A 10,720-nucleotide genomic window follows, 5' to 3' on the forward strand; every position below is an offset into this window, starting at 1 on the left:
ACAGTAAAATCACCTTCGCCGTCCACTATTTTCTCGAGGCAACCACGCCTTGCGCTTTCTGTTTGTTCGTAATGAACGTAAGACCATCCACTTTAATATTTTTTTTTCGTTCAGTTGTATTCGATTTACCCGTCAGCCGGTGCGAGTGCACGTTTCTAGTCATAGCGATGGCATGGGATAATAACAAAGTGCAAAAGAAAATTTAACGAAAATGTAAACAAAGCGATAAAGAGGCGTGCCGGGAGCTTTGAGGAATGAAGAAAGAAACACTACAAACATTCGCGGCAATAGAAAATAACGGCCTCACCTGTGTTATTACTCGCGGCCGGTCCAACCGCAGCACGAGGTTTTGTGGCGCCATGTTTGACGTCAACATATCAGCCGCTCAGGCGTGAACTATGAAAGCGTTCTTCTGCCAACAATATCTATCATTTACAAAATCAGCTTTCGGCGAAGAAGCTACGGGCGACCGGGCAAGCCCCTGCAATAAAGGAGTGAGTGAAATAACCAGAAGTTGAGGATATAACCTTTGCAATTAATGTAACAGTCCGGCACGTAACCTGGAATGCCTTTTTTTTTTTTTATCGAGAGCCTGGGCTGAGGGCAATTTCTTGTAGCTGGCCGGGAGTGTAAATTCATTTCGAGGAGGGGGGGGGGGGTGCTTGGACACGCGCCTGGTAACAGTGGTGCTGAAACGGCTTTCCACACCACCGCCATGCTTAACGGCTTCTATCGGGAGTGCTACGTTTCCTTTGCGAATGATGATTGGCGTCAGGTTCAAAAACCGGCCCGCGTGAAGCAGCGCCTAGCGCCTTAAACCTGGCCCACATTTACCAAATCATCTAGAACAACCACGAGAGTGCGTCATAGCAGCCGTTGTCAAGAAGTGAGCCCCGACTTTGTGCGGCAAACAAAAAACGATCAGAATAGGCGTACAGAAATAAAACCGCCGTTGATTTCAGCTGGCGGTGCCTTCTCGCTTTCTTTTTTCGATGTGAAGGGCGCCTTCTGCCCCTCTTAGGTCCCGCGTCGTTGCTGGGCGTCCGTAAAAGGCCATGATATATTTGTCGATGCTAGAAGCGCGTCCCACCAGGCATCGGGTCCAGGAGCACCGCCGCAATGCCGAAGGAGGAAGGAACGTGGGCCGGAGACGGGGAGTAGGGGAAGAGAAGGAAAAAACTGTATTCACATATTTACAATATTTACAAGAGCGGGACTGAGAATGGCTCTCAGTGGAAGGGCAACGTCTTCGTCAACCGTAGTCGACTGGAGCTAGCAGGCTTCTCTCGGCCACACTCACGGCCGAGTTAAATATCGTCCGGTTTCCCCAGATCCCTGGCTGGGGAAAAATGGTCGACGAGCACTGTCCAATCGGATGGACCGAAGGGGACCTCCTTGTTACCGCCCACGGCTGGGCAGGTGCGAGCTTGTCCACTCTGTCGCAGCTGGGTCGAAGAGAGGGGAAGATTGCTGACTCATCCAGCCCCGCGGGGAAAGGAATCTCCTGAAGTCTTTCAGCAGGGGAATGAACTTGCCTCCCCGCCGATTGCCCAGAACGCGAGTCGGGGACACAGAATTCTTCAATTATCCGCCAGCGTGACGGCGCCGCCAGGTCGCCTCCGCATTCACGGTGGTTGCTCGGACAATAGCTCCTGGGCCTCGCCTGCCTTCGTCGCCGCTGCACTCCGTTCAAGGAATTTCGCTGGGGTTTTGGCTGACAATGGCCTTTGACATCCCTGCCACACTAATCCGCTGAGGCTCGGAGGGGCATTCCAAGCTTCTCACTTCCCATGGTCGTCGCGAGGTTGTCGACCTTGGCGATTGTTCACGGTAGCGGCTTGATCGGGCCCACGTGGTCCGAAGTAGTGGTACCAGGAATCCAGGAGTTGAATACCTCCCTCTTGTTCGTTTTCCACCTGTCATGAGGTTGCATGGGAGCACGTGCTTCATGAAGACCACTGCCTCTGGGCATGGCCTAAGTGGACACAGGTGTGACGGGAACACACAAAGAGAGTTAGGGGGGGGGGGGGTGCAGAAACACAACAGCACGTCCGCCGCCCGAAGAGGTCTCGTAGTGGTTGCAGCCAACGCTGCTGCGCGCAGAGACCTAGAGTTGTGTCCGTTCGGCTTTTGGTCACAGCTGGGCCCAAAGGTACTTCTTGCTTCGTTGACAACTGTAACGAGCTCAACCAGCAAGGCACACAGCCCAACAAGCAGAAAGCGCCAAACCGACTTTAAGAACTGCCAAGCTGTTTTCGGTCGACAAAGTCTGTTTAGAGAAAATGAGCGGTAGCGTGAAATTTACGTCCTCCTCCGAAAGTTGACATGTTTGACCAAACCAGAATACACAGAGCTTGTTTAGCCAAAAGGGAGGAAAATTTCCTAAAATTTTGGGGGGTGCCGTAGCACGGTGTATGTCACAGAAAGCCACCGCCCGTGAGAGCACAAAGGGAAGGTGGAGCTGCTGAACACACATACAAAACAGACAAAAATGATTCCCGCTAAAGCAAAACCAAAATACAAATTTGCATAGCGGAATAACGTCTGGGGAGTCAGGAAAGGGCATTACACGGGAAAGCTTCGGCTGAGGCCATCAGCGTTGCATTACTCGCACCTTTCGGCAACGCATGTGAACTGAGTCCCGCAATGCCAAGCTCCGAAATTTCGCTCTCATTTCGCATAGGAGAGTGTAATGAACAAAAGACAAAAAACAAGCATTAAACCCAATATGGGATTATGCGTCATATCCGCCCCTTGCGCAGCCGCGGTCCGACAGCTGCTTCAGCAGATGAGACATTGCATAATGCTAGGAATTTCAGCTTGCATTTCTGTACAGGAGAGTTAAATGAACAAAAAAAACAAGCATTCAACTCAAGACGGGATTATTCCTCGAATCCGTCTACAAACAGCGTTGCGACTCAAGGAATTTACTGGTGCCTATTTTTTCAGCCGCCCCCTGCGCGGCCGCGGTCCGATAGCTACTCTAGCAGGTGCAAAATTACACAAGGCTAGGAACTTCAGCTTGGGACCCTGCACTGTTCTTCGTCCAAGTCTCGCGGTTCTGAAGTTTAGCTGACGCTCAGAAAGCAGAATGCGAGAAGGGAACGGACGAGTGCGAATGCCGTGCCAGCGTATCCGTCTCTCTCGGATTGGGTTCGCGCGTGGCGTTCTCTTGGCTTGTGTTCCCACGGGGCGGGTGCTAACTCTTGAGCACCGAGGTGCCAAATTGGGGCGGCTACGCGGTTCGGATTTCAGTCGAGCAGTTAACAAGGGCCGCACTTTCCCCTTCATTAACATTCCCCGTTTGGCCACCTCTATACGCTGCCGCTCTGTGGAAACCCTCGCTGTTGGTTTGCGGGGCGCGTCACTAGCCATCGCGGAACCGTCACAGGTTAAGTCGTCGGCGTTCGCCTCATTTCCAATTTGTGATCCAGCCTGCTCTGGCTCACTACCGTGAGAGTTTATAAAGGTTACAGGGCCACGTTTGCCCTCTTCACCCGCGTGCTCTGCTGGCGCTGCGAATTCTCGAGCCTTCGAACCGGTGAGGACCTGCGCAGCGTTATCTCCAAGACTAAGGCCCTTTTCTTTGGGCAGCATATCCAAGCGATTTGGGAAAATCGAGGGATGCTGCATAGGCAGGTCTTGGGAGACGGCTGCCTCGGTCAGACGCAGCTCGAGCGGGCTCTCGATCGCGACGCGGGCCGTAAGTTGGTCGTTTTGGATACCCTTCCTATCCTTATACTGGCGGTACAGCAGGCCAGAACGGAGCTGGAAAGGTATTTTCTCCCGTGACACACCTATGTCACTTTGGGGACTCAACTTGCTTAGAGATTGGTCTTTCTCTTGCTCAGCGGTGAACGTTTCTCTGTCCACACGAAGGAGTTCGAGAAAGCCATCCGAGTGGGGTAACACAAGATTGGAATTCAATTCCTCACCTAGCTCCAGGTCATCACTTGCGCCTGATTCGGAAGACTCACTATCGCCTGCACTACTATCGGTACTCTTTACCCCTGTGCTAGTAGTGAGTAAGTCCTGGGCTGGCTCGTCATTAGGTAGCGCGGAGCCGTCACGGCTTAAGTCGCCGGCGTTCGTCTCATCGACAGTCTTTACTAGAGATTGCTCTGGCTCATCACCGCGAGAATTTACAGGCCTCGGGCTTACAGGTTGAGGTTTGCCCTCTTCAACCACGTGCTCTGCTAGCGCCGCGACCTCATGAGCCTTCGAAATGGTAAGGACCCGCGCAGCGCTATCTCCAAAACAAAGGCCTTTTTCTTGGGGCAGCATATCCAAGCGATTCGAGAAAATCGAGGGATGCTGCTTAGGCAGGTTTTGGGAGACGGCTGCCCCGGTCAGACGCACCCCGAGCGGGCTCTCGATCGCGACGCGGGCAATGGGCAAAGACACGCTGGTTTCAGTGGAGCATAACTCATTTTCGGGTGTTCGTTCGCGAGCGGCTGTCGTTCCCTTATCACTGAACTGATCTTTGTTTCCAAGCAGCGATGAGGCGCATTCCTCGCTTACAGTAGAACTTTCATCTGTCGCGTTCAGCGCGCGACTGCTTTCTGGAGGACGACATTTTTGCGCTGCGCCTAAGTCTTTCTGGGTTGAAAGGAAAATCTGTGCGGCATCGCGCTTTTCAGCTAACGCCGCGCTCTGGCTTGGAGCTCCACAGTCGCTGTCAGGTTTGCCCTCTTCAACTACGTGCTCTGCTGGCGCTGCGAATTCACGAGCCTTCGAAGTGGTAAGGACCTGCGCAGCGTTATCTCTAAAACAAAGGCCCTTTTCTTTGGGCAGCATATCCGAGCGATTTGAGGAAATCGAGTGATGCTGCTTAGGCAGGTTTTGGGAGATGGCTGCCTCGGTCAGACGCACCACGAGCGGGCTCTCGATCGCGACGCGGGCAATGGGCAAAGACACGCAGTTTTCATTCACGATTTTAATTTCACTTCGCGCCGAAACCTCCTGATTTAATGTCGAATTCCTCTCGGCGCGCTTCGCCAGTAAATTTTGCAACTCCAAACGCATTAAAGCAAGTTGCCTTTCATCGGCTTCCTTGAGACGAAGATGTTCTTTTTCTATCCTGTCAGCCTCCTCCTTAGCGGCTTCCTTGCGGTAAAGGCGTTCTTTTTCTATCCTGTCAGCCTCCTTTTTAGCGGCTTCCCTGCGGTAAAGGCGTTCTTTTTCTATCCTGTCAGCCTCCTCCTTAGCGTTCCTGATTCCCTCCTGAATGACCTCCCAGGTCTCCAAAATTTTGTCTCCCTCCTTAGCACCACATTCCTTAATAGCCTCAATCAGCTGCGGCTTTCTGTGACTCTTCCTGGCCTCAATACCCAGCTTTTCACACAGCAACATCAACTCTGGCTTCTTTAGCTTGCTCAAATCCATGGCAACTTCCGAACGAGGACTTTCAATACAAGCTGCTACGTGAAATGCATAAGCGAGCACGTGCAGAAAAACAATCTACAGGAAGTGATAAATTTCCAGAGTTATCAAGCCTGGCAGATTCTTAAAGAAAGTCAAGCGCTCACCACTGCTGAAGCCAGGACCAAGCGTGGAAGATCCCGCCGCTGCCAACCAGTTGATATATTTGTCGAAGCTCGAAGCGTGTCCCACCAGGCATCGGGTCCAGGAGCACCGCCGCAGTGCCGAAGGAGGAAGGAACGTGGGCCGGAGACGGGGAGTAGGGGAAGAGAAGGAAAAAACTGTATTCACATATTTACAATATTTACAAGAGCGGGACTGAGAATGGCTCTCAGTGGAAGGGCAACGTCTTCGTCAACCGTAGTCGACTGGAGCTAGCAGGCTTCTCTCGGCCACACTCACGGCCGAGTTAAATATCGTCCGGTTTCCCCAGATCCCTGGCTGGGGAAAAATGGTCGACGAGCACTGTCCAATCGGATGGACCGAAGGGGACCTCCTTGTTACCGCCCACGGCTGGGCAGGTGCGAGCTTGTCCACTCTGTCGCAGCTGGGTCGAAGAGAGGGGAAGATTGCTGACTCATCCAGCCCCGCGGGGAAAGGAATCTCCTGAAGTCTTTCAGCAGGGGAATGAACTTGCCTCCCCGCCGATTGCCCAGAACGCGAGTCGGGGACACAGAATTCTTCAATTATCCGCCAGCGTGACGGCGCCGCCAGGTCGCCTCCGCATTCACGGTGGTTGCTCGGACAATAGCTCCTGGGCCTCGCCTGCCTTCGTCGCCGCTGCACTCCGTTCAAGGAATTTCGCTGGGGTTTTGGCTGACAATGGCCTTTGACATCCCTGCCACACTAATCCGCTGAGGCTCGGAGGGGCATTCCAAGCTTCTCACTTCCCATGGTCGTCGCGAGGTTGTCGACCTTGGCGATTGTTCACGGTAGCGGCTTGATCGGGCCCACGTGGTCCGAAGTAGTGGTACCAGGAATCCAGGAGTTGAATACCTCCCTCTTGTTCGTTTTCCACCTGTCATGAGGTTGCATGGGAGCACGTGCTTCATGAAGACCACTGCCTCTGGGCATGGCCTAAGTGGACACAGGTGTGACGGGAACACACAAAGAGAGTTAGGGGGGGGGGGTGCAGAAACACAACAGCCATAAGCGGGTGCAGGGAGCGGCCGGGGTATAAGGCAGGCCGTGGCACCGGAGGGGCTTTTGGGCCGAAGCGGAAGTTGTTTGTGCCTTCCTTTATTCCCGTTCCTCGTGCGGCGTTTCCGCTCATTTGAATCCATTGCCTCGTTCATTCCGACTCGCAGTGATTCCATTTTTTATCCTTTTATTTCTTTTACTTATACAAGTATACCAGCAGCACCAGAGAGGGAGACACTGTAGAAAAATATATGCCTAAAATGAGCTGGTGTGAAAAGAGAGTATAGGAGGTATTCACTGAGGCTGCGCTACCAGACGGCGCGAGCGTCGTCGCGGCAGGCGCGCCATGTTTGCGGTCGTTTCAGGCCAGCTCGCGCAGTGTCACGGTGCGCCGTGAGGTACCCGGCCTGAACTGTTAGTGATCCGTAACATATTTGTACGTTGTTGAATACGTCAGCGACCACTTACTTATCTTTGTGGAGCGCGTATTGTGCATGAAGTTTGCAGCAGAATTCTTCTGCGCCGTGATATAACCGAGTTGCCTCAACTCGGCAGCAAAACTGGCTGGCTGCGCTGCACGCAAGAACGTACACGACTTGCAGCTTTTAATATCAGTTGATAACTGTCAGCTAGTCATGCAGGGCACATCGTGGATAAACAGCACGATTAATTACCGAAATTCCAGGACTGCCACCGCAGAAATTGATAATTCAAGCGCCTAGCTGTAGTCCGCGAACTGCTGACGCTTCTCAGACGTACGGTCTTTCAGCAGAAAGGCAAAGCGTCATAGCTGCCTTATTTACCCGACAGAACGGCCAAACAAATACTGCCATGCGCTCTCGCAGCACGAACGGCAGACACAGCGAGAATGTTTTGCAGTTTTGATTGTAGCTACGTAGCGCTGCTTCGTATGCACAAGACCGTTTTCGCAGCAACGCAGTGTGCAGCCATTCCGCTAGATTCAGTTGTAACACGTCACTTTCAGCAGGTAGAGATGACAAGTTAAGCTACAGCTAAGTGAACGCGGACCCTTCGAATTACTCCTCTTCAAAAACGGCACTTCGGCCGTCGGCACCGCGGACGTCGGCGCCTACAGCACGACTCTTGGACTCACCCGCTTGTCAAGTAATTGCACCCTCTCATAGGTTTATATCCTTTAATTCCTTGGCCTGCCAGCAAACTTAAGCCGTGCACAAGGTGGGCCTCGATACCGGTGAATTCAACGCGCGGCAGCAGTCTTGTATACGTCGCACACCATGCCGGTGCCTCCGCATTCCTACGGGGGGTCGACCTTTTCACAAAGTAGAACCTTCTGAGCGTTCCCGCTCTTTTCTGCTTCGCACAGTTCACGGAATATTCACTCAGTCACGCGGCGGCACGGGTCGGACAGAAATTACGTGCGGCAAGACGCGAAATACACTCACATTTCACCCATCACCAGTTATTCAAACGCTGCGGCTGGCTGCGGCGGCCGCGCGCGCGACCACCAACATGGCGAATGGCGCGCCGGCCGCTAGCGCCCCTTGCGGATGACGTCATGTGAATACCTCCTATACAGCAAAGCACAAGTGAGAAAAGCAAGAAAAAGTAACAAAAGGAAAACAGCCACCTGCCAAAAGTCAACGCGGCAACAACAGGCGCTGTAGTGTAAGCAATCACAACACAATAAACTGAAAGTGTACCTTATTGCTTAAAGGGCAATGCCAGCCAAAAGAAAAAGAATAAAAAGAAACAATAATATACGTCTACGAAAAATAGACCGGTTTCACAACACCGACTGCGCGTGCGTGCGTTTATCGGAAGCCGTCAAGCGCTAGGTTAGTTGTAGACCTTCGCGGCTCCGTCTGCATGGCAACCCGTCTTATTTGGCCCCTTGAATGGCATTAGACCCGTTCGCAGCAGCTTTCCGTCGTGTCATTTATTAGAATCAGGCAAAGGAAAAAGAGGCGCCACTACAGAGTTTCGAAGGGTGTAATGCTAACCGCAGCTGGTGCTGCGCATAGCATTGCTTAGAAAGATGTAGCTGCTGCATGGAGGAGGCTCACGCTTTTATTGTTGCTCGAACATTCATGTTTAAATACTGCGAGCGGCGATGAAAACGTGTTTCACTGTAACTTTTGCCCATTTTGCCCGAAGAACATTGCTGTGCATAGCGATGCTTGCGTCTGAGCGCCCTCAGACAGTGCTAGCACAAGCTTTGTTGTCTTTATTTCTTCGTCATGCTTCTTGCTTAAAAATTATAATGCGGTTGTTTCATTTGCTGAGATAAACGTATAAATATATACACGAAGTGCTTAGTGACTTACCAACAAGAAAGGTGAACAGTATGAACGATCTATGCCGTTTTGCCTACTATAGCCATGACAAATGCGTGTGTTCAATGTAAAATGAAAAAAAACGAGCAGCAAAGTGCGGAGGTTTTCAGCGCGCCAGATTAGGGTAGAATAGTTTTTATAGTTGTGACCAACAAGTTGATTTTGTGCGGATTGTTGTAACGCTGATTACTGTTTTGTTATGTAAGATATAATCTTTACTGCTAAGGCGCCTCCAGGGCGACTCGCTCTGGCTGTTTTCTGGGTACGGATCTGTACATGATCACTGGTGGGTAACATTGGGTAGCTGTTAATTTTTGTTTTTTCAATATACTCAGTATGCTGGGAGTGATGCCCGGAATAAATGACATGTTGCTAAAACCGAATGGCCAAAGGCCGATATACAAGGAAAAATCGCAAATTATTCCAGATTTCCAATGTTTTGTAGTCACGCTTTCTCATGTCACGAAATAGACAGAACACTACCTCTACTACGGCAGCTGGAGCTATCAGGAGTGAATGTGCGCTTCATGCACACAGGCATAGCAGGCTCGTGATTATAACAAACTTCTCACAGCACCGACATCCTTATATCGGCCAGAAATCGCTGCAAAGACGGCTTGACGAAGGAGCACGTAAGGTGAATCCGACCGCAGCCTTGTTGGTTCTGAGGTGAACCGCGCGTGAAAGCTTTAAAAAGCTTCACACCTTAAAAATTCGCTATTCGCCAATGTTCACTGGTTAACAGGGACACGGCGGCTAAATATGCCTCTCATGAACAGCATCTGTGTTCTATTTTGGGGACCATTTCTTCTTTCCGAGAATACGAAAAATCCAGGGCCATCTGCTTCACGCAGCTGTCGGAAACCCTCAGGTGAGCCTACTTCTCCCGCAAGCCCAGCATTCATGCAGAGAAGCATCCTGCGGCGACGCAAGCAGGACTGCTTCTCGCGCGTACGCCACGCGCAACGCCTACGCGGCCGCCGGCCGGAGTCGGCGCCACATAAGTCAGGTGGGATGGTCTTCTTCGATTCCACTGTTGAGGTGATTACGATAGAAGGCCATGAAATACGCAGACTGGTGGAATACGGATATCTGGGGTATGGATAAACGAGGGACCAGTATACGTGAATAGCTCAAATAGACTGCTAAAGTGAAAGGGCGAAGGGATGCCGGGATACTGAACCATCGAGCATTATGGGGGGTACAACAAATACGAAATGCTGAGAGGTATTTGCAAAGGATAACTGGTGCAGGGGCTTACTTTTGGGAAGGCGGTTTTGTAGTTGAGGGCAGAAGTTCTGTCGCGGCTAGAAATAATTCACAGAGCTGTTGGAAGATTAGCACTAGGTGCCCATCCCATGGCAAAAACACAAACGAGGCAGTACAGATGAATATGTGCTGGGCATCATTCGAAGCACGGGAAGTTCAGAGTAAAATACTATATGAAGAACGCCTGAGGAAATTGGACGGTAACAGGTGGGCAGCTAAGGTGTAGGCACCGCGGTGACTCAGTGGTTATGGTGCTCGGTTGCTAACCCGAAAGACGCGGGTTCGATCCCAGCTGCGGCGGTCGCATTTCGATCGAGGCGAAATGCTAGAGGTCCGTGTACTGTGCGATGTCAGTGCACGTTAAAGAACTGCAGGTGGTTGAAATTATCCGGATCCCTCCCCTAAGGCGTTGCTCATAGCCTGAGTCGCTTTGGGACGTTGAACTCCAATAAAAAAAAAGGCTCAGGTGTTTAAAAATGTATATACGAAGAGCGTTTACTCACAGTGACGGAAAAGAACTAGGAAATTAACTAAAAAGTATGCAGGAAACAAGGACGGAGAAATAAAGAGCTTTA

The sequence above is a fragment of the Amblyomma mixtum genome, chromosome 2 (genome assembly GCF_055824585.1).
Source record: "Amblyomma mixtum isolate Tamu chromosome 2, ASM5582458v1, whole genome shotgun sequence".
Lineage (NCBI taxonomy): Eukaryota > Metazoa > Arthropoda > Arachnida > Ixodida > Ixodidae > Amblyomma > Amblyomma mixtum.